Raw genomic sequence first — 24145 nt, 5'->3', positions numbered from 1 at the left:
ATGTATGCTATTTTTTGTCTGCTGGTGGTTAGGGTTGAGGTGATTCCTGGAGTCCAGACCTATGTAGCCAGACATCTTCCTTTCTTTTGATCCATCTTTGTCTTCCTCAGGTGCTTCCGCTCCATTTGTGTTAGTTTTGTGACATGGTTGATATAATGGCGTTGAGCATTTTTTTCAAATGATCAAATGTGCATAAACTGATCAAAATCCACCATATACATACCAAGAGGCCCTCCCCCAATCCTGCCTTCAAACTGTGAAGTAACGATAGTGACAGACTGCTTCCGGCATCTAGGTTATTCGTAACGGCCGATCCTGATCTTTTCTATACACACAAACTCATGGGTCTGATAAGACACTTGCAACATGACATGTGCCGTTGGAGATCTCTGCCCTTTTCTCTGCTCGGCCAAGCAAACCTCTTTAAAATGATGGCCCTACATAGGTTCCAACATATCCTACAAAATCTACCATACAAGGTCCAAGAGACCTACTTCCATATGATAGAAGGGTATATTAGGACATTAGTATTAGATGAAAGGACACCAAGGAGAGCAACTCACAAAATTTACCCGGGGATGGTGTGATAGTGGAATAGCGTTGCCTGATGTGAGAGCATAATATTGGGCGTCCCAAATAATGGTTACAAATCATTGGGTACACCACCCTCACGACAAACCAGCAGACCTGATGGATAGATGACCTATGGGTCCAGGGGGCTATAAAACCTCCCTAAACAATATTCAAAATCACCATCATCTGATAGGCCCAACAGAGCAGACAATCTCCCTTTAGCACCAAGGTGGAAAGAAACTAGGATGGTACAATAAACTGACAAAGGCCAACCCACTCTGGGAGGCAAGAATATTGGGTAACCTCCGTACCTGTCAAGGATTCCATAAATGGGACATCATTGGGATATCCAAAGTAGGAGATCTCTGGCGCAGGGGGAAAATACTCACATTTGCAGAATTACAGAGTGTGAAATGGCAGAGACAGAGATATTTCGTTGCACACAAATCAAACAGCAGCCAGAGGCCACCTGCAGAGGCCACCCTGTTAGAAGACAGACTGCTCATAGACCACATGACCCAGGGAGCCATCTCCATGATGTACCAAAAGGTAATTATTAACTTCCCTGAACCACTAACATGACTCTACTCTCAGTGGTAGGCTGACTTGGGAGGCCTCGAGTAAAAAACAAATAGTGACAAGAGCTGTCATCCCCATGAGATGTGGCTATAACAGATAGACGTAGTCTGATACAGCTAAAAAAACTACATGAGATGTATTATTCCTGTGAACAATGGCGAAAATGGGTAAAAAGGAAAACACACTAAGAATTGTAATCAAGACGGTACAAACTACTGCATAATATAGGAATGCCCAATAATTCAACAGTACTGGGAGGGGGTAACGTTACAGTTACAACAGGGATGTGGCAAGGAACTGTCACCCCAGCCGAAGATGTGCCTCCTCGATATCTGGAAGGCAACAGATCTGACCTGCATTGAACAAACATGGGCAACTCTTGGGTTGGTAATAGCAAAGCAGAACATTGCACTTAGGGAGGGGAATACAAGAGGCACCAACAGTTGAAGAATGGAAGCAAGATATGTACTGGTGCGTGTTGGCTGAAATTTTTTTGTGTAAATATGGGATGCCCCAGGAAGTGGGTTCGAAAGTGGGGAAACTGGAATGCTCTTAGGGGACATGTATATCTTTTTCTCCCTCCATACAAAGACATAGATATGGAGGGCACAGGGCGGCATTAGATATTAATGTTGATGATATGTAAAAGGGGGCAAGTGACTGGTACTGTCGGCAACAATATCTTGATTACCAACTTTGTGATTATCTCGTAAAATGTGATTAATTTCAGTTGTTGTATGATTCCAACTTTAAAAGAAAGATTAAAAAAATAAATACATCTAATTTGTATTTCTGCATTGCTGATTTGATGTTGCATGTGTAAGTCCAGACACACTGTTGATAATATTGTAGCAACCCTTTCCCTGCATTTAATCAGAGGAGCTGCGGCAGACAGGACAAGGCAACTGTCTTCTTTATTTTCCATGTCTGCTTTTTTGTTGCCCATGTGGCAGCATCAATTTTGTATAGCCAATGTGTGCTTGCCACAGGATGGCATGTGTTCTTTGTTCTCTGTGACTCCTTCTTTGCTGGCCATGCACCGGTGGCCAAATTTTGTGGCCATTATGTGTATTTACCTTAGGGCAGCATTTTGTGTTCTATTCCTCCTACTTTGCTGGCCGTGCCATGGTGGGCAATTGTTTGTCATATGCCGAAATTTTGAAATTTGTTTTCCATGTCTCCTTCTTTGCTGACCATGCAGTGACCACCATCTTATGGATCCAGTTAAATCTGAGTGTTTGGTGGCCATTATAACCTCCTTTTTCATGCCTCCATGAACTACCTACCATCTACATATATTACATTTGTCCTGGTATGTTTATTTGTGTGTGTGGCTGTTTATACTACAGTGTTGTTTTTTTAAATTAATGTATTCAATTTTTGTTTGCCCAGCCCTCCTCCAGTAATTTCCCCATGGGCCCTGGAATGGTACAAGCAAATATTTAATGCATTTATTTGGTTTTTGTTTTGTCTGCCTCCCCCTACATGCCAAAGAGAGCATGGGCACAGAAGGGGCACCAGTAATTATTTCATTTTTTTGCCTGCCTCCCATATGGTCCCCTTGGACACTAGAGGGGCATCAGTAATTATTAAAAGATTTTTATCTTACTTTTGTGTACCTCTCATTGAGGTCATGTGGGCCTTAATGGACACCAGCAATTGATAAACAGATCTATTTGTTTTTTCATGCATCCCCTTCCTTGACTAGGGGTCCCATGGCCCTGGATAGACACTAGAAATTAATAATTAATGTATTAATTTGTTCTCTGCAGCCCTTTTCTCCCATAGGAGTCCAATGGTCCTGGGTGGACACCAGCAATTCATTAAATCATTAAGTCATTTATTAATTTTTCCCTGCACCCCCTGATTCCCAACGGAGTCCCATATCCAAAGAGGGACACAAACTACTTTTCCTGCATAATGTTGTTATGATATGAATATTTAGTTGGTGTGTGGTTTGGGTACACTATTGTTAAGGGATGAATGATTATGACTTCGCCTGTGTTACATTGGCTAAATTCTGATTGACCATGTTTCACATATTTTTGTTGTTGCCTGCAGGCGCATAAGAAATGACACAAGAAGACAAGTCTGCAAATAAGCTGACAATTACACCTGAGTACATCTCTGGTAAGTGTTTCTGCTTGTGCTAAGTGCCAGTGCTAGTGCTAACAAGATGTCCCCAAAGAAGGTGGTTCTTGACAAGAAAGCTGGCCATTGGGGGGAGAAGAAGTCTAATGCCACCTCTGCAATCAGGCCCTCATCCTTTTCAGGAAACATGGCATACCTGCTGCACCCTCCTCTAGAGGAGTCGTGGAAAATCACTTCAGCATCTTCACCACCAACTCCACCAAAACCTAAGCCCATGTCTCTCAGTGCTGCAGTGAGTGCAACAGTCATGGAGAGCAATTAATCTGAAATGGAACTGTTGCAGCTGCAATCCAAATCATTGCAGAAAAATCAGGAACAGGATCTTCAGTGAGCAACAAATCTTCCTGAAGTAAGAGCAGAACAGGAGCTTTATGCTGAGCAAGAAATTGTTAAAAAATGTGCTCTTCCCCCATCAACTTCAGAATCTCCAGCAAGGAAAAGAAAGTGTATTTCCCCATCTTCTCCAAATCCCCCCTACTGATGATCTGGACATGGATTGGATGCCATAAGAGTCCACGACACGCAAGAGGGAAGAGAAAAGGAAAGTTCTTAAAAGCTTGGTAAGTGAGGAAGATGATAACGAACCAGGGAATTGTCAGTGTGGAGATTGGCACAGAGGACATACAGCTCACTTGTATTCATCCTTCCCATCGGCATGTGGTTCCACTAAAAATGCTGCATTCATATTTCCAAGACCCCGGAAACCTCAATAACCACCATTCCTATGACAATCGCAACACACCCTACAAAAAATGTAAACAACACACCCACCTATCTTCTACTCCAGTTCTTCAGATATTAGCACAATAACGAAGCTCCCCTCCCCAGTTTGGAACTTCTTTTTGAATAGCCAGCATGAGGATGTCATATAAATTTATAAAGCGCACGATTACCAATGGTGTCTTGGCGCTAGCAAACCGAGAAGCAGGCAAAGGGATTAATCAGTGAACAGCCAGGTTTTAATGGATTTCCTGAACAGAGTCAGAGAGGGAAGATTTCTGATGCTAAACGGGAGGGAGTTCCAAAGCGTGGTGGCTCCCACCATAAATCTTCTACCTATGATTTAAAAACTCTCTGGGAAAGTATCGCTTTTGCTCCTTGTGATTGCAGACATCTGTTTGGGGGAGTACCAGTGCAATGAACGTCTCAGGAACTGAGGGGTGACCCATGAAGTGCCTTGTATGTAATACACAGGGTTTTAAACTTGATCCAATTTTTTTATTGGCAGCCAATGCAGACTTTGCAGATGGGTACCCACTGCCTGGAATTTGGGAATCCCCAGGAGAAGTCGAGCGGCCGCATTTGGATCATTTGGAGCCTTTGAAGTTGTTTCATTGGCATGCCGAGATATAGCCCATTACAGTAACCTAGTCTGGAAAGGACTTCCGTTTTCCTGCTTTCTGTGGGAATCAGAAGAAGGATTTTCTTAATGGGTTTCAGCATGAAGAAGCTGGAAGATGAAACTGACTTAACTTCAGCTGCAAAGTCAAGTCTCTGGTCAATAATCACACCCAGGTTTTTTACTTTGGGAACCAAGATAGGCCCTGATCCTGAATCATTTGGACACCAAATATGTGACCATTAGGGGGAGAATTTGCCAAATAGATTCACCCCAGTTTTCCGGGAATTTAATTTAAGACAGTGCGAGCTCATCCAGGAGCTGACTGCTGTCATGCAGTCCCTAAACCTGTTTACTGGCGGTGATGTATTTTTGGTAATGGCTACCACAATTTGGGTATCATCTGTGTATGATATTAATGTTATCAAAAAAGATCTGATAAGGGATGCCACTTTCAAGACATAAACATTAAAAAGAGTGGGACTTAAGAAGGAAGCCCGTGGAACTCCACAGGGAAGTGTGAAGGATGAAGAGCTCAGAATCTCCATGGTCACAGATTGTATCCTATGCTCAAAAAGGAAGATAAACATGTCAATGCCTTTCCGGAGTTGCCAAGAGAATTCAAAATTCTTTGCAGGGTTTTTTGATGTACCGTATCGAAGGCCGCCTACAAGTCAAGCAACACCAGGGCTTCAGCACCCCCTGTGTCCATGACTGTTCTAATTTCGTCAGTGGCTTTAATCAGTGCTGCTTCGGTGCTGTGCTCTGATCTGATTCCAAATTGAGCCTCATCCAGAAGGTCATGCTCTTGTAGATATGTAGTCCGCTGTTTATTCATGACCTTTTCAGCCAGTTTGGCTGTCATTGGGAGGCAGAAGATCGGCCTATAGTTACCTGGATCCAGAGCATCAAGGATAACAACACAGTGTGCTCCGTTTGCCACATCAAAGCTTATTTGTAGTAAAGCAGGTGGGCACTACAGTACCGGAGACCAACTGTTCCATTTGAAAAACAACACACAATCATGTGGGGATGAGCACCTTAAAAAGACAGCTAGTGGTGGTGAGATAGAGCAAAAAGCTAAAGTGATAGAAAAAGGCGATGGTGACAAAAAAGAGGATGCCAGCAGGAGCTTATGCAAAGCATACAAATTAATTTCCCCTATCCTTACCCTCATCAATCTCTGCATGGCACAAGGCACAGCAAGATAAAGCGGCTTCCACCCCAAACCACCCAAGCAGCCTACCTGCTGCTGGTACCCAGAGATAGCTTGTGCCAGCAGTACTATATTTAGCAAGGAAGTACTGCCCCACCAAAACCATGAACAAAACCCATTTATACAATGCGAAGCTTGTTAACATGCTAGCAATTTACCTCCTCTCATTTTCATTTGAAGAAGGAGTGGCGTGTTGCAATTTGGGCAGGTCTTGCCCAAATGGAAGGTTCCCAGCAAGAGCTATTTGCCACATTTGCTGCGGCAGCGCTGCATCATGAAGTGCTGTAATTGGTTGTCAATGCTATGAAGCAGAGCTCTGTTCAGTCTATCGACCTCACAACAGACATGTGAACCAATTTTCATGCAACTGATTATAGGTGCTTTGCTGCACACTCTTTCCTGGGAGTTGAATAAAGGCTAGTCACTGGTCTAATCACAGAAAATAATGTTCAGGGCATTTAGCAATTGCAATGTTCTCCATGCAGAAACACATACAGCTGACATCTTGGACGAGTTTAATACCAAAGTCTATGAATGACTTAAACATAGAGGTCTCTCAATTGCATTTTTTGCCACTGACAATGGTAATAATGTTATCAAAGCCATGGCTGACAATGAATGATGCAGAGTCTTGTGTTTAGTGCATTGCTTCAACCTAATTGTGCAGGACTTTTAAAAAAGTTTACTTAGTCAGCAACATAGTGGTCACGTTTTGGAAGAATATGCTCTAATTATAGCCATTTATTCAAAGCCCAGAAGCAGTTGAGGATTATTCAGTGTACTAATGAGCTACCTGTAAAACCCCACGAACAGGAGATGCCTCTACTTTGGAACGCAGCCAACTACATGCTTTAACACCTGGTTGAGCATTACAAGTTTATCAAAAACTATGTAATTCAAAAGAGAGGGGATGCAACTGCCAAAGGCACGACAATGGAAGTGCACAAATAGGGGCTATTGGAGCACATTGAAGGAAGTGACCAAATTAGGGTCACCGGGTCACTCTCGACCTCCTCTAGCCTTTCAATAATGAAGAGTCGAAGATGCAGAAGAGAATACGAGCCAACTAGTTTATTTACAAAGCACACTGCAGTTGAGTTCAATCTGACCGGCCTCCTATGATGGCTGATGAGGGACTGCATCTAGGTAGCATAAAGTTACATTATGTATGTTGCAGAGCTTACATAAACCCGCCTACAATGGAGAAATACTGGTAACTGTCGTAATACAATGGGGGTACAGAACAGAAATTTCAATTCCCCAGCCTTGTACGAGCTATCTACTGCTCAAGGTCGTCTGGCTTATCCTCCCCACTAGACAGGTAATAGTAAAGGCATGCGTTAATGAGCAAGATTCAGATTTGAAGAAACTAAACTTAGTAAGGAACATTTCTCGTAAATGATGAAGTAGCAGTTTCATTATGATAGAAAATGACGTCTTCGAGAGGTAAAATGGTGGCACAGATGTCAACCTAACTTACCTAACATCTGCATTTACTAGTTGCGTCTACATACAGTATGTCAAAGTCAAGTCAAAACAGCTTTATTCGGTGACAACAAGGCAAATGCCATAAAAGCATATTAACACACATATATCAAAGAGAAAAAATAAAAATACATTCTGAATATATCTTGTATATGGAAATTGATTATAGTAAAATATGTACAAATTTAGAGTACATGGAAATGACACAATGAAATATTAAAATCCATTTTCAAAAGACTCCTAAAAGTACGATCTACCACTAATTCGTCCAATAAAGTGCAAATGTGTTCAGTGCGAAGGGATTAGGTCAAGAAAAGAGTGGTATTACTCATCAAACTTTTCATACAACAGAGCATCCAAAAGAGCATATTCTTTTCTTTTCCTGATTGATTTTTGTATGTAACAGGTTACAGAGCTTATAATTTTCATTGTATCCAAGCTGCATAAAAAATTAAACGCATCCTTATAATTAAAAAGCATATTTTTTAGAAATAGTGGTTTCAATACAGTTTTTCGAATATCCATATAAAAAGGGCAAAAAGTATAAAGTGCAAAGTAGACTGGGCGGTTTTGCCATCACATGGACAAGGGGGCAGGGTACTGTGCTATTTTTCTGTTCTTGGGAAAGCAATTAAATAATGTAAGGTGCCCAACCTTAGCCTCGTCAAGTAAAAACGATGCTGGACAGTATGTATATATAGTTTATTAGCTATATAAATGCTAACATAATATTGGGTAAAAAATGAGTAATATGACAATATTACGTTTCAATTCTAACAGGCCCTCCTTTTAGCATTTTAAGCTAATACAGACATCTTTATTCTTGCTATCAGGTAAGGGTCTTTATAATTCTAACAGTAAAGAAAAATACAGTCATACAGACAATAATATGTCAGGCATTTTTTATTTTATTTATAGAGTTTTGTATAGCGCGAACGTGACCCTTGGGTATCAGAGCACTTCACATTACATGAGGTAGGTTAAAAATACATCTTGTATAATAGAACGTTTCACAATGATATGAGGTAGGTAAATATACATCCATAAATGTTAACATAAATATATACAGACATATGAGGTAAGTTTAGGATACAGCTTGGTATCAAGGAATACTGGGTCTTCCAGTACCAATTAGTTCTGGAGTGTATTTTCCCTATGCAATCTCCCTTCCTAAATCAGGCGTGGTATCGTACCGTCAGTGGTTCTCTCCGGTATCGCTGGTGACTTTTTCTTTACTTACCTTGCTGTTCTGTTTGGTAACATCTATGTCACGGTACTTAGTGATGAACTGTCTTGTCTATAGTAGGTACTTACTCACTAGGAAAATCTTAGCCTCCCTCTTAAAGGATGCTGTGTTTGGAATTTTCCTAATGTTTGGAGGGAGTGAGTTCCTTATTCTGGAAGCTGCTCCTGAGAAAGCTCTATCATATGTTTTCTTCCGCCGGAAGATGGGTGGTCTCAGCAACAGCTCCTTGGCGCTCCTGGCAGGTCTGCTTCCTCCTGATAACTCAATTTTCTGTGCCAGATATCTCGGTGTATTGTGGTGGAGCGCTTTGTGGGTAATACATGACATTTTTAGTTGGATGCTGGCTTCATAAGGTAGCCATTTTAACACTTTCAGGTGTGGAGAGATATGGTTGAATTTCCTCGATCCGGAGATGAGTCTTGCAGCTGCATTGAGGCATGCTTTTAGTGGTGCTGTGGACATTTTTGGTAGCCCTGCTAAGGTTGTACATCCATATTAACTCCTAAAGATAACCAAGGATTGGACTGCCAGTTTGAGATCTGCCGTAGAAATTAATGATTTCAATTTTCTAATGTAGTTTAAATGAAAACGGGCACTTTTGCCATTGTTTAGATGTGGGCTTTCATGTCTAGGTTCTATTCCAGCGTGATTCCTAGTGATTTAGCTGAGTCCACTAGAGTAGGGGTGCAATTTAATGCTGTGATCAGTTTGGTCCATTCATTCACTTCTGTGTGGTTCTTTGGTGGTGAGATGAATAGGACTTATGTTTTTTTGTGCATTTAACTTCAGATGATTGCCAGTTAACCATTGTAATGACACTTTTAATGCCTCATTCGTTAACTTGATGTCTTCCAGAGACGCGATCCTGATGTATATCTGCATGTCGTCTGCGTACATGTGATAGGAAATCTTTGAGTTTCGGAGAATTTCTGTAAAAGGTTCAACATATATGTTGAATAGTGATGGAGATAGTGTAGATCCTTGGGGGACTCCAATTGAGTTAGGGCATGATGGTGATAGTGCCTGGCTGACCAGGAATCTTTGTGTTCTATTCTGAAGGAAGGATTCAAATCATTTCAGTACGTTTTCAGACATTCCCATCCTGTCATGAAGCCTGGTTAGTAGTTTTTCATGATTTACTGTGTCAAATGCAGAAGACAGGTCAAGAAGGACTTACCAGACTCGTTTGATTATGGTCTAGGGCCTGTAATCCATCATTAACAATATGTATTATTGCTGTTTCCATGCTGTGTCCTGTTCTGAATCCAGACTGGCAATCGTCCAGTAGCGTGAAATTGGCGATGTGATGGCTCAGTTGATTTTGCACGCATTTCTCAATTAATTTGGCAAGTAATGGAATATTGGTCACTGGGCGAAAGTTATTAGGATCTGCTGAGTCCGCTGTAGGTTTTTTGATGATGGGGACGACTTGCCCTGTTTTTAGGCAATCTAGATGGATCCCTTGGCATAGAGAGGCATTTATTATTTTTGTCCATACTGGAATGACAATATGGCTGATTTCTTTCATGCATTTTGAGGGGAGTGGGTCGTTTTAGTGGTTATTAGGTTTGCATGGCCAATGTAAGAACAAAAATGACACTAAACATTAGCAGTACAAGTGATATCAGGAGTAGAACCTGCAAGAGAAGTAGTTGAACAAAAAATTCCTTCATCCAACTGCATGATAGTATCAAGCTCTTTTTGAAGCATTATAGTTGCATTTGTATCATGAACTGAAATCCTTTTGGGAGAGAGATAAGTAGAACAGTATGAGCAGCATAAGGGAAGACACTGAATCAAAACACATCAACAAATTAAAAGGAAAAGGAAATATATCACCTTTTCTAGATTCCAACCCCAACCACCAATTAAAGACCAGCTCCAATTACCACTCCCCATCCCTCTAACATTTTCCAAAATGTCTAAAATGTGTTGTGTAATATTCTTTCCATATTCATGATATCGACCACACACTGCTCTCCTATTATTACGCATGAACCACTGCTCTTGGCTAAAATAAAAACAACTGCATATCCCGTCTGCTCAAAGTATATGCGCATACTTTCTAACTGGATGGTGATGTCAGGTAAAGCTGCCACTGTAGAATTAGACAGAATCTGAAGTTTACACCCAAAATACTCTCAAGCTCATTCACCTCTGGCCATGGCAGCGCCACCAAATGTGATAATGGAGGAAAGGATATATCTGAAAGTAATACCGTTACTGTAATTGTTGACTTCCAAATCGGTAACCCCTTCACAAAATTTCTTGGTCAATGTTCTTTTTACCCATCTTGTATTTGGTTTACTACACTTGCAAGGTACCCCAAGAGGTAAAACCATTCCCAGGACCACATCCTCTGGGCCGTTGTACATATTAGAATAGGTACCATTTGATAGAAAATAGAAACCCGGGTGTGCATAAAGCGGGCCTTGATAATCCAATTATTTTTGTACACTATTTATCCAGAAGAATTCAGATACAAATAGGCATCAGTACTATTGATTATTGGGCAGCACACAGGATAAATACCTGCCCCTTGAGTGACAGTCAGATCTTGATAATTCCAAAATGTCAAGGTGATGTTTCTATTATCAATATACAGATTATCACAATACATTTCAGGCATACAACCTGGGTACCCGGTCCCTCTGGGTTTTCTATAAACAAACAGGGGCCTGGATAGCCCATACCAAATTCGCCTTTTGCCACTACAAAATGGGGAGGACTAACATATGTATAATTCACCAGTGATAATGGGTAAGCAGTCCATAAACCTGTAACAGAGTCAGTGGGATAACAAGCTGTGTTATCTCCAAAAAACTTCCTGTGTGTATCAAGGAAAACATTACTTTGCATACCTCTTTTACTACGATCTGAAGAGACAATCAAATATATAGCACATGATGGGGTATCACCTGAACACTCCAGGACCCAAAACATTCCCCCTCCCACCAGCAAGAGCAGTGATATTAAAACAATACAGAACACCTTCTTTTCGAGCAACCAATTGAAGCTGAGCTGCCCCGGTCGCAGGACAACAAAAGGTTGTTCATCTTTTACAATGGGTTGACCAAACAGATACATATTCGCTATAGATTTACAACTTATCCTGCCTGCGTCACAGACAGTGCACCAATCTTCTGATCCCTAGTATAATGAGGAAAAGCAGAAACTAGGGGCATTTTCACTAATCCTATCCACAAAGTCTATCCCTGCTACACTCACTTCTCCTTTGGTGCACTATCCTTCCATCGAGGACGCAAATTATACCTTTCTATTTCTGGCACTGTCTCATCACAGAGAAGAATCTGAAATTCAGGGGGTGTTGGAGACCAATACTTAGGCTCCTGCGGATCAGATGAAGAAGAAGCTTGGGCAGCCCTAATTTCTGGGGGAACTGCCGCCTTCAAAACTTCCTTGCTCTCTTCCTCCGTCTGCGCCCAAGTCAGCTGGGCATCGGAGAAGGGAACAAAACTTGGAACCTTTTCAGTTCCGTGGTCCCCTATCCCCACTTTAGCACATCGATCATAGGGGAGGGGGAGTGGCACTCGCCGGCAGTGAGAGGTATGGATCCAAAGCTTCCGACCAAACACTCTCACTGCCATCCTTGTCATGATGAGGACCAGATAGCGTCCTTTCCACCTGGGTTCCAATATGTCTCGTCTCTGGAGGTTTTTCACAAGGATGTAGTCTCCAGTCCCCTTTGGTGCTGGAGGCAAAGCTTCATGTATCTGTTGATGAATAGAACATAAACATTTGGTAAGATCAAATAAATAATTGACTAACAAAGGATAATCAATTTCAGAAAACTTTTTCGGTGTAGTGACACCCCACACATTTGCGGTCGGCCAAATACCACCCCATATGGCGATGATCCAGCTCTAGAATGAATTGTCATTCTGGTAGACAATAGAGCAAGGGGTAATGCATCTGGCCATTACAACCCAGTACTTTCCTTAATCTTAATCAATTTTAGCTTGAGAGTACCATTGAACTCCTCAACTAAACCTGCAGACTGAGGATGATTTGCTGCATGGACTTTTTGATTGATATGCAGACCATCGCACACCAATTGGATCACTTTTGCATTAAAGTGATTTCCATTGTCACTCCAACTCAAACGGTGCAAACAGTAGCATGGAAAGAACTCCTCGATAAGAGCCTTTGCCATCGCCATGGCTGTGTTTTCTTTTGTTGGGTAAGCCTCAATCCATTTGCTAAATGCACAAAGAACCACTAGCACAAATTTCAAATTATTAACTCGTTGCATCTCAATGTAATTTATCTGGAGTACCTCAAAAGGGCGAGAAGGTGGCGCAAAATTACCAGAAGGTGTAGGGGTACCTTTTCAAGGACTGTGCTTCATACAACTCATACAGTGTTTTACTAAGCGCCCAGCAACCTTTGAGATATTATCATTTTGCCACATAGGATCCAATAACTTACATAGTCCCTTAGTGCTAATATGAGCTGGAGCATGTGCCATGGTAACTACAGTAAATACATATGCATCAGGCAACATCCATCTCTGCTTCTCGGTTTTATCAGTCCAACATCCTTCATTGTCTAAATGCGGTGTACTTTCCTGCCACACTGCCAAATCCTCAATTGTTGCCTCACTCTGTATTTCCTTAACACTCTCTAATGAATTTTCAAACATGGTAACATCTAGTACCCATCTAGCAGGTCCTGCCACAAACATTTTGGTCATTTTTGACCTGGCTGTCTCCTTTGCATCCTGCTCTGCAAAAGCGTTTCTCCTCCCCACATCATCAGTGAGTGCTTTATGGGCACTACACTTCACTGTGGCCAATCATTTGGGAAGGGTCAAGGCTGTCAAGAGCCTCTCTGTCAGCGGAATGTTTTGAATTTTCGTACCATGTGAGGTCCAGAATCCTCTCTTTGCCCAGAGGCGTCCAAAATTATGGGCCAACCCAAAGGCATACTGGCTGTCAGGCAAAAATATTGACAGTCAGCCCTTCACTCAATTCACATGCTCGCAAAAGGGCTATCAACTCTGCAGATTGGTAAGGAATACATAATGTCTCAACTACAGTGCGCAGTGTGGTAATAGCATACACCACTGTAGTGGTGCCATCTGACAATTTGAAACAAGAACCATCGATATATAGTTCCCTTGTGGATCAAATAAGGGAACGTCAGTGAAGTCTACCCGTCCCTTTGTTTCTTCTTCCATCCGGAATAGACAATCATGGACATTTTGTGTCCTCATGTTCCGAAGGGAGGGATAGTAACATGGCTGGGTTCAGAATGACACATCTTTTGATACTAATATTAGGTGCAAAGAGAGTCAACTCACAACCAGTCAAACAAGCACTGGTAAGGTGCTGCACCTTTGTCTTGTTCAAAAGTACATCCACATCATGGGGCACCATTACTGTGAGTTTGTGATTAAGAACGAGCCCTGCCAACTGTCGTATAGAGACCGCCACTGCCGCTGTGGCTCTTAAACAACTCGGGTAGGCTCAGGTGACAGGGTCAAGCATAGCAGAAAAATAAGCACACAGCCTCTGCTTACCTCTAAAGGCTAGTGTTAACACTCAAAGTGCACACCTGGCCATTTTGTGTATGTACAGCACGAAAGGCATCTTATAATCAGGCGTACCAAGCACAGGTGCAGAGCAAAGTGCCACAATTAGCTGTTCAAAAGCATGCTGACATTTATGCATCCAGGGCAAGGGTTCATGCACATCCTTAGTTGGTAGGTGAAGCAAAGGCTGTATTAATAAATAATAAGTGGGCTTCAAATGTTGACAATATGAGGTGAAGCCTATGACATCACGCACATCCCTCTGAGTCACAGAAACAGGCATCTTAACAATGGCATCCACTCGTTCAGGTGTTAGCCTCCGACCCTCCTTCAACAGAAGGTGACCTAAATAGGTGACCTGCTGTTGACAATATTGGAATTTGGAAAGGGACACTTTATGTCCTTTGTTCGCCAAATGCTTTAACATTTTACCGTGGCATCCCAACAACCCTCTTTGGTATCGGAGGCTATCAAAATGTCATCGATATACTGCAATAATACATTAGCTGCTGGAAGAGAGAAAGAGCCCAGTTGACTTTTCAAAGCTTAACTATCAGAAACCCATGCACACTCTAATTGATAAACAAAAATGTCAGTGTAGACATGTTGAGACAATAGGAGACAAAGCGTATGAATTACAAGCAAATAATTTGCTTGTAATTCATACGCTTTGTCTCCTATTGTCTCAACATGTCTACACTGACATTTTTGTTTATCAATTAGAGTGTGCATGGGTTTCTGATAGTTACTGTACGCAGTGTCAGCTCTGTCTGACACTACACTGAGGAGTTTTAGGGCTTATCCCCTCACCCATTTTGCACCTCGCAATCGACTAAAGAACTACGAATTATCATTGCGTTAATACCCAGCTGTGTGCCCTTTTCTAGAACCTTACTAAAAACCCTTCTTTAGACCCTTAAGACTTTTCGAAGCTTAGCTATAAATGCTGGGACTTTCTGTATACTCCTGAGGAGCTCGACAGAATTGGAAGCTTCTTCCAGCCAGAGCGAATCCAAACAGATACATACTGTCTGGATTGATAGGAATGCTAAAGAAAGCATTTTTCAAATCAATCACAGAAAATAATTTCAGAAGGGGAATCCAAAGGTGCCTTCTTAAGAATAGGGAGAATGGGGCTATTGCATACATTTGCTACTGTCTTCTCAACCACCCCCAATTTGATCAGGTCCTGCATAATCTGCATCAAAGCCTGCTGCCCTGCTTGTAATATTTTATAAAGGGGAATACGAGGGAGCACAGCGTTATTTGTGTCTCGACGGACACAGTGAGTGGATTCGTCCTCTCCAAGTTATAATTGATAAACAAATTGAATCCACCCACAAAAGTTTGGTGATTGTCTAGGGTTGGATGTGTTTCCTACATGGAAGGGAACTACATTGGGTTCTTTAAATACCCCTCACATACCAAAAGGGTCCTTGGTGTCATGCTTGATCATAGGGGTGTTCATGCCCCTCTATGGAACCCGGTGTGCTACTAACCAGCGAATATGCGGGAGCACTGATGTAACCATTATGTGTAGTGTGCGAGGGGGTGAGTGGTAGGGTCAGGAGTGTATAAATGTGTGAGTGTTAGAAAATACCTAGCATCTGAGGAGTAAAAAGAATTTTAATTGGCCTCCGTGTCGGTATTATTAAAAAGATGAAGTGGAGGTGTGGTGTATTAATGTACAGAACCTCCTATGTGTGTCTGTGTCAACATGTTTCAAAGCGTGCTGCTTCTTCTTCAGGACGGGTACACTGATCCCTACCTTACTCACATGACAGTTTAATGCTATCTTAACACAGGAAATACTATGTGTATGATTAATAAAAATAACTGTTGCAGAATATGCCTATTATGTTCAAATGTACTGCGTCAAGGTAATATCCTCGCATTAATCTGAAAAGGAAACACAAGAATGTACGAAAGAAAATATCAGGTATGGGGAAATACTCCTGACATGAAGTTTGTGACCTGTAAAAGTGATATATACAGTGTCTTCTGATAGCCTTGAAAAATTAGTCCTGGTGCAGTGACCTGAAAAGGAAGAGAACAAATACTAGACACACACTACACGTAACATAAAACACACACTCTATAAAGGTCAATTCTTGTTTGTTACTGCGGGATAACTTAGAATGGAAATCGTTGTCAACAACAGAAAATGTCAGCATACTTGTTATCCAGAAGTCAGAGGCATCATGAGACTTCAGAACGGTAAGGACCCGGTGCTATTTGCACTCTTTAGGGACAATAGTTACATTAAGGATGTGCTCGAAACTCACTTGGTTCCAGCAGGAGTGGCATCGTAGAAGCGGCTATGCCGTACTTACATCAGTCAGGATACTGCCTCATTCGACCGTCCCCTCCGCAGCTCTGTGGTGAATGAGAAGCTGGGAGCTTGCGGTATTTATGCTACATTTAATTGGGTCCGTTTTACTGCCACTCGTGTGGTATATGTGTGACTGTAGGCAGCTGTGAATGGAAGAGACACACCCTGAAGCGGTTCCGGTGAGTATCAACCCAGAAATACAAGCGGATAAGTCCCCGTGGGACTAGACCGCTAACTGTCTAACTCTCTGCGCCGGCGCCGCACTGCCGTGTTAAATCCAAAAGGCACGTCTGAATGCAGTGCGGAGGTTTACGCGTTACCTTGTGTCCGGGACCAATTTATAAAAAGCGCATGATAGGGGGACCAAGTACCTTTACAGAAAGTTAAAAAATAATAATTTACACAAAGCGGGGATCTTTATACTGCATAAGAATACTCAATTGGGGGATGGTTTTGGGAAACACAATGGGCTTTTAACAGGATAATCTCAATAGAAGGAAAAAATGAAGGAATAAAAAGAGTTTTGTTTGCCCTACAAATAGTTTTTGTCATGCCCATAGTCCTCATCCAGGTTGTAGTAGGGTGTGTAAATTATTTAAAAAGAACATAAGGCTAACTGAGCAAGGGATGGTCGGCCCAGTTTAGGCTGCAAATCAATGAGCGGGTTTTCATAGGGTTACCCAGAGGGTAAATCTATTTAAGAGAATTGATTCCAGGGAATATTATCATTAAGTCCTGTGACATTGGTGCCCAGACGGAACACCCAACATTGTTCCTTCTCTAGGAGGCCGCTCTCAGATGCTAGTTGTTCTAAGATTGTCCACTGTAGATCATTTACTATGTGTGTTTCAGACAGGTAGTGTGTCGCCATATTCGTAGTATTTTTTTTGCATCAGACATTGCTCTTATGTTCGCCGATGCGGATTTTGGCTGGACGTGACGATATCCCAATGTATTCTAAACCACATGGGCACCTGATCATGTAAATCACGTTCTGACTGTTACAGTTGGTGAATTTTCTTTGCTCCGATTCACTCCCATTCCTAAATTTTACCCATCTGCTTTTCTTGGTCAGATGGGGGGTGGTGGCCATGGACTGGTAGTAGGGTCGGATTGTTGGTGATCGGGCCAATGCCTGTGCATGGTCGTGTGTTGACCAGCATGCCCCTAAGGTTTCTACCCCTCTTGTGAGAAAATAGAGATTTTTTAAGGTTCAGGTTACCACAATTTAGGATTTTCCAATGTCAGTTTACAATTTTTGTTATCCTGGTGGAATAGGTATTGTAGGTTGTTACGCAGATTGGCCTTGCCTCTGAATCTTTGGGAACTTTGTCTTCCAAAAGGGCCTCCCTGTTGTTATTGCGCGCTCTCTTCATTACTCTGTCAATGATGGGGGCGTATAGTTCCGGTGAGAGAGTTTGGTCTTTCAATCGGAGGCATGTTTCTTGTAGTCTGTTAGGCTGGTTCAGTTTCTCCGGAGACAAAGAAACTGCCCATAAGGGAGATTGTCGCGTAGGTGACACAGGTGGAAACTGTCATATAACAGCAGACAGTTTTTAGCAGTGGGTTTGAAGTGTGTAGTGGTCTTCAATGATCCACCCTCTGAGTATATGTTCAGGTCTAGAAACACTAGTTCGTCCCGTGATGTGGTGCTGGTAAACTTGAGGAAGGAGTTCTGCTGGTTTAGCCACTCCATAAATTGTTCGGTTGATGGGATGTCCCCTTCCCAGATGATCAGCACATCATCAATATACCTCTTCCAGGTCTTAATGTTGCGCCTAAAAGGGTTATTCTGATGGAGAATTTTGCAAGTCTCCAGATGATGTACATAGACTCCAGCCAGGCTGGGAGCAAAAGTGCTCCCCATGCTGGTCCCATGTCTCTGTAAGTAAAGAGTGTCTTCATACAAGAAAAAGTTCCTGGTTAGGGGCAATGTAATGCATTCAATACCAAATTTCTTGGTCTTTTGGTACTTCCTAGGGTTAGAGAAAATAATTTCCTCAATAATGTTGAATGTTTCATCCTGGGGTAGACTGGTGTACAAACTCTCTACGTCGAGTCCCAAGAGTAGTTGTCTCTCAGGGTCAAAAGTCTGCTCTTGTAGTAGCTGTAGTACTGCTTTTGTGTCTTTCAGGTATGTGTTAGTTTGTTGGATAAAGGGGCTGAGGAAGGGGTCAGCAAATATAGACAGGGGGCTCCAGGATTGAGCCGATGCCCAAAACTATCGGGCGGCCTGGTGGTTTGACCAGGTTTTTATGTATCTTCGGGATGGTGTAGAAATATGGGGTCCTGGGTGATCTTTGGATCAGAAACTCAGCCTCCTTTTTAGACACCCAGTTGTGTGCCAGAGCTTCTTCCACCATCCCCGTGATCTAGATTCGTAAGGATTCTGTGGGGTCTTCCTGCAGAATTGCGTAGTTCTTCTTGTCTCCCAATAATCTCCTGCACTCATTGTCATAGGCCGTTGCCATCTGGATCACTATTGCCCTGCCTTTGTCAGCTGGTTTGATGGTGATTTCCTTATTGTTTGATAACTGTTGTATGGCTTCCTTCTCCATTTTGGTGGTGTTCTGAAAAGGAGACTGGCCATCTGTAGTCATTTGTCCTAGATCTTCCATCACTGCCTTCTCAAAAATCAGTAGTTCCACCAGACTCCTCACTATCAGTGGAACTACTGACATTTCCTGACTGATGTAAATAAGGCATAGCCGCTTCTACGATGCCACTCCTGCTGGAACCAAGTGAGTTTCGAGCACATCCTTAATGCAACTATTTTCTCTACAGAGTGCAAATAGCACGGGGTCCCCACCGTTCTAAAGGCTCATGATGCCTCTTACTTCTGGATAACAAGTATGCTGACATTTTCTGTTGATAACAACTATTTCCATTCTAAGTAAACCCGCAGTAACTAACAAGAATTGATCCTTTATTGAGTGTGTGTTTTATGTTACGTGTAGTGTGTGTCTAGTGCTGCAGGGATTCTCTTCATACACAGAACTATGCACAGAGACCCAGGACCTCCGTGAATTGTGGTGTACCAAAAAACTCACCTCAGTACCTAGAACCCCCAACCGACTAGGATTAGTGTCTCATTAGCTCTTCGTCCTATAGCAAAGGTACCAATGATTAGACAACCCAGAACATGCTACTTAGGGTACTCTCAGGAATGGTGGGAATCAAGAACACTGTTTTGTTATATTCTTATACCAGTCCACAACGTGAGTAAATAGAGACACGGAAAAGTTTAAAATGTTTATTTTAGCGACGTGCACTAAGATGCAGTATTTTTGGTAACATAAGCAGGCATATGATTAATAATAATACGATCAGCATTGTTACAATTTTATAAAATACAAAAGAAGAAAGCATATTATAATGTTAGTGGAAACAGGACCTATAATACCTAGTGTACCACCCTCCCTAGCTAGGACCTATGTTTTATAATAATAATAGAAGGTCTCTTAGGCTTGACTGGGGAACCCCATACCTCAAAGATTAGTAGAGGTGAGTCACATCAGGATCTGCAACAAGCTCTCTCTCTCTGGAAACGGATTTTCTCCAAGTTTTCTAATCATGAATGCAGTGCAATATTAAAGGCGCTAGAATTTCAGTCAGCCGCAGCTGTGTGCATGTTGTGTCTAGAGCGTGAGCCGATCAGCCCGAATCACAGCTTACATTGTTTTGCTAACTTTGGAGGCTTCTGCACACACAGACAGAGATTGTGGTGTAAGTTTAGGGATGTCAAAAACAAGGTTTTCTTATGTGAAGAAAAGTTAAGCAGTCAAACTTACAATAACAGATATATATTCAGTGTTGTGTGCAAAAGCTGCAAAGTGGCAACATGGCGTTTAAACGACTAAAAGGCTAAGCTTACATAGCAATGTGTGCACGCAAGGCACTGCCTTCACTACACCCTCCCTTGACCGGAACACGCAAAAGCAGGGAGGCAAATTAGGAGCGCAGAGTTCAAGTTCGAGTGAGACAGAATCAAGTTTAAAAATTCGCCAAAACGTATGATTATGAGTAATAAGTTCAGAATAGTAAGCAAATTGAAAAATAAAAAAAGGGGCATTTGTTACCCAGCGATACAAAATCATCCCCTTTTGTATCGCTTTGTTCGCCCTAAGTGTGGCAGGGTATACTCAGACGTGAGTCCCTTGTTCACTTGGCCACTGGATTCAAGATAGCCTAGCTGATGAGGATTATGAATCCGAAACCGGTCCCAGGATGCTTGATTCCGGTCCAGGGAAGACATGGCTTGGCAGTTCGGGCTGGACTGTTCCCATAAGGCACAGGGTCAGACTGATTTGCATATAGCCATGTCTGAACTGGGGTGGCTGAGTGAACTAAAAAATGGTGATGGATTAAACCCAGATCAGTTGACTGGGGGTGAGTGTTTGATTTGTTCAGACGCTCCGTCCATCATCCCCTTTTGTATCGCATTTGTTACCCAACCATAAAAGGGAAAAATATTGTTCGAGCATAAGATGCGATGAAGATGGACGGACGCCAATTCGATCCAACAGCGTGTATGCACTGTACGTTGCAACTGCCTCCAAGAGGCAGTCATTATTATCATCTGAAAACATTTCAGCCATCCAATCCAATAACGTGAAGGAACATACATGTTCTTCAACAGCCGGAGCCTCAAGCACAATCAGAGGACAACTCGGGTGTTCTTCGAGATAACTGTGTGCTAGAAATTCATGGGCTGCAGCCCATATGTCCCAATTGCCTAGGACTCCATGCGAAGCTGCACAGGCCACTATTCCGACACCAAAACAATGCAGCACATGAGCAACTAAGGGACTCATCAGAAGATCATAATCCGGGTAAGGAGACACCATATTGCAGAGACACAAATCCAGAGCCATTCAAAACAGCAATCCTGGCATTGGAAAACAGGTTGCACCCATGTAAAGTAGGAGAACTGGAAGGACAATCCATATGCTACACTCAAAGTCGCCAGAGGTAGCATTCCATAGTATTCAAGCATCCGGTTACAAAGCTGGAGCAGGCGGGGCATGTTCTCTTGTGACACAGGATGGACAGCCATTTTGGAGCAAGCACATAAAAGCAGCACACCAGCAGCCAGGGCAAGAATCAATGGGAATCCGCCCAAGAGACCAGAAAAAATAGAATGAAAAAACACTGGTATCACCCCAAATACAGTTTGGAATGAAGTTACAATGCCGGAGCTTACTACTTTAAAAAAATGAGTCAAGCCCGAGGTCGATGAGGCATTAAATATAGTGTGAATCAAAGTGCCAAAATGCAGTGGGAGATCAGTATTTAATAGCGCATGCACTTCAGTGCGGGTGTTTGCCACGTGAAGGACAAATGTTTCACGCAATGAAGTAAGGGCAACCTCTTTTTGTGACAATAGAGTCCCTATTCTACTCATCTTATTGAACTCTGCTTTCAAGGTTAGAATGGAAGGCCAGATGGATACATCGAGCTTCCCATGCGGAGGGGGAACAGCACATTCTTACAGCAGACTAAACGTTGGGAGACAGTTACAATGTACGGAATCCCTGCCAGCATACCACAGCAATCTTCATTATTTAAAAGTAAATAGCTACCGTTTGCAAGCAACGTGAAAGTCGGTTTAATAGCTGGGACCGGACTACCTTTTAAAATGCAGGCAAAGTTCGGAGCCTGCAAGTTACAAGAGCCGTGCAATTGCAGGTTTTTGGAAACCAGTGAGTGATCAGGTGTAGAAGTGCAGTCTTCGCCTTTTAAATAAACTTCTTTACCCTCCCTCAGGCATCTATACGTAAATGGTAGAGACCAAACTTCATGGAGATACGCGCTAACTAATGGTTCATATCTGCCTATGGCATAATGTTTCATGCACAACCTGATTTTAAATAGTGGAAAAGGAAGCGTTATTAATCCATTAATGAGCCATACAGCTGAATTACTTTCGGCAACAGAAAAAGACAAAGGTTCCAACTTTTCAATATGCAAAAGGGAATATGCAGCATCCTTCATTGACATAAATAGCTGTTTCTCAGTCAAATTAAATGGCAAAAATAAAGAGGATGTGTTCATGTAGTCCCATGGAAACTTACCAGCTTTTAAGGTTTGTAAAGTCCAAGCAAACTGCATAATGGAACGCAATTGATTTTGACCATGGTACAAAACAGACATTTCATCTTGAACAATATCAACAACAGATGAAACAATATTGTCTAATGTTTACATTTGGGAAGAAAGAGTATTATGCTATTATCAACCACTGCAAGCACTTTTTCTAAATTAGCTTCATCTATAGCACGAAATCTAGAAGCAGCTTCAATTTGAGACAGTTTCCAAACTTCGTTGTAAACAGCATATACCCATCTTTTTGATCTGCCGCCCACAGGGCCGTTAACAAAGTCATTCAAATCAACATTGTCAGACAATTTGGATAAATGTAGTTTAACTGACGCTAAGGTGGAATGTTTAAGCCAGTTCTGACATAACTTGCCTACTGAATAGGTAGTAACAGAATGGGTGGTTTTAAAACCTGTGTAAAGACAGGGGCCAGTCCCAGAAAACGATGTTGGCATGAATCTGCACTTTTTTGCCATAACAACCAAACTTTGGGATCCATGCTGGAAATATTAAAGGAGAAATTTGCTAAAAGGGACTGAAAATCATCAATGGACATTAGAAGTGGCCAATCCAAAGCAAGCAGTTTGAGAAATAAACAACATATGGTTCGGGATGAGAGATGCACAATGCAAAGCTTCAGTGCCCAGTACTTGTCAATTTTTAGAACCCCAAACAGATTTAAGATCAATAGTATCTTTCCACAACTCATAGCCCCCTACAGCTAATTGATCAATAAAGGACTTTAAATACAATAATTTAGTGTGGGTGAGTCTAACTTTGGAAGAGAACTCGGCAGTCATCTTAAAATAAAATGCATCAGGGTTAGATTGATTAAAATCAGTAAAATAAGAAAACTTTTTCAAAAGGGTTTTCGAGTTGCCTTCAATTGGTGCTGGACAATGTTCCTATTGTGTATAATTAACCACATTTCTAAACTTGTTAGCTTTCTGCAGAAAATGATTTCCATAGTTCTGGTAGCAGAATAAATCTGCATAATTAGCCAAATCTAAATACAAATCTTCAGCATCAAAGGCAGCATAATATTTCAAATCTGAAAAAAGAGCCCCTACGGCCTAGACATCCCAATCATCAGAGTGAGTGTATTGTTTTACAACATTCCCCATTCATACATGAAGCACATTGGGGACATTTATAACCTCAGTAGGGCTGTGGATTTGAAATTTGACAGCATCCCATACTATCCCATGTAAGACAGGCCAAGCTGTGATGTTCACAAAATTCTGGTCCCTCTTCATTCTGTGAGATGAGGAGTGGGGTACCAAAGTTCCATCAATGAACCGAATTGTAGATCTTTCTTTAACATAATGTCCATTAACAAGATGAAAAAATTCAACTACGAATCCAACTGACATGAAGAAAAAAATTGAAAAAAGAACCAGCCAAATGTAAGTCCAAGGGGGTATCAAAAAATGTTTTTTAAACCATATAGTAAAAATCTAAACTTTTAATGGGGACTTTGTTAAAAGTTAGGCTGAAAACCGTCAACATTATCGGCGCCCTCTTGCTCTCCTTAAACCTTTTGTGCGCGTAAAACAGCCGCCATTTTGGAC

At 41.9% G+C, this 24145-nt stretch overlaps 1 long non-coding RNA gene across 1 annotated transcript in view; it reads left to right on the top strand.

Moving 5' to 3' along the window:
- Positions 1-24145, top strand: part of LOC144791279 (uncharacterized) — a 287934-nt gene that overhangs the window by 175184 nt on the left and 88605 nt on the right. The window contains exon 2 of the long non-coding RNA XR_013602348.1: positions 3214-3282. This is a non-coding gene — a long non-coding RNA (uncharacterized LOC144791279). The remainder of the gene's footprint in view (positions 1-3213; positions 3283-24145) is intronic.

The sequence above is a fragment of the Lissotriton helveticus genome, chromosome 11 (assembly GCF_964261635.1).
Source record: "Lissotriton helveticus chromosome 11, aLisHel1.1, whole genome shotgun sequence".
Classification (NCBI taxonomy): domain Eukaryota; kingdom Metazoa; phylum Chordata; class Amphibia; order Caudata; family Salamandridae; genus Lissotriton; species Lissotriton helveticus.
The sequence above is the reverse complement of the archived record's forward strand: the minus strand, read 5'-3'. Positions and strand labels throughout refer to the sequence as shown.